The sequence below is a fragment of the Chenopodium album genome, chromosome 4, assembly GCF_948465745.1.
Source record: "Chenopodium album chromosome 4, dcCheAlbu1.1, whole genome shotgun sequence".
In the NCBI taxonomy this organism is placed as follows: Eukaryota; Viridiplantae; Streptophyta; class Magnoliopsida; order Caryophyllales; family Amaranthaceae; genus Chenopodium; species Chenopodium album.
The window spans coordinates 56,209,739-56,210,363 of record NC_137837.1 but is presented as its reverse complement, the minus strand read 5'-3'; the positions used below and the strand labels follow the sequence as shown (position 1 = coordinate 56,210,363).

The window sequence follows — 625 nt, the reverse complement described above, 5'->3', positions numbered from 1 at the left end:
TAATTCATAACGATTATAGAGAGGAAGTAATTTAGTGGAGCTAAGGGTGAAGATCCAAATCTTCCTATAGCAGATTATTGTTAGTATTGTAATACCATCAGGCAAGCTAGGGTCACTCAAGATAAAATCAGGGAGATTCTTTTTCCTTTCTCTTTAAATGGAAAAGCCAAATTATGGTTTAATGGATTAAATAGAACTGCACTTGGTATAACTGACTGGGAAACTCTTGTTTTGAATTTTTATAACAAGTATTATCCTGCAGAGAGAACAACCGTACTACGGAGTGCAATTCAGAACTTTGCCCAAGAAGCCGATGAAACTTTATATGAGGCTTGGGAGAGATTCAAGGACCTATAAAGAGAATGCCCCCATCATAATTTGGCACAAAGGCAGTTGATCCAAGCCTTTTACAATGGAATTGGAAATTTATCTAGAATAATCTTAAATTCTGCAACTAGTGGGAGGTTTTTGAATCTTATTGTTGATGATGCAGGTCAAGTTATTGAAGATATGGCGATATATAATTCCCAATATAGGAATCCTAGAGGATTTGCTAACAAGGGGAAGCATAGTGTTGACTCTGTATCCTTTTTGCAAACTCAATTAACCTCTATCTGCCAGAAAT

General features: G+C 36.0%; 1 non-coding gene across 1 annotated transcript; it reads right to left on the bottom strand.

Moving 5' to 3' along the window:
- Positions 1–273: 273 nt before the first annotated feature.
- Positions 274–380, bottom strand: LOC145629593 (small nucleolar RNA R71). The gene has a single exon (XR_014111757.1). It is a non-coding gene; the product is annotated as a small nucleolar RNA R71 (small nucleolar RNA).
- Positions 381–625: the final 245 nt, after the last annotated feature.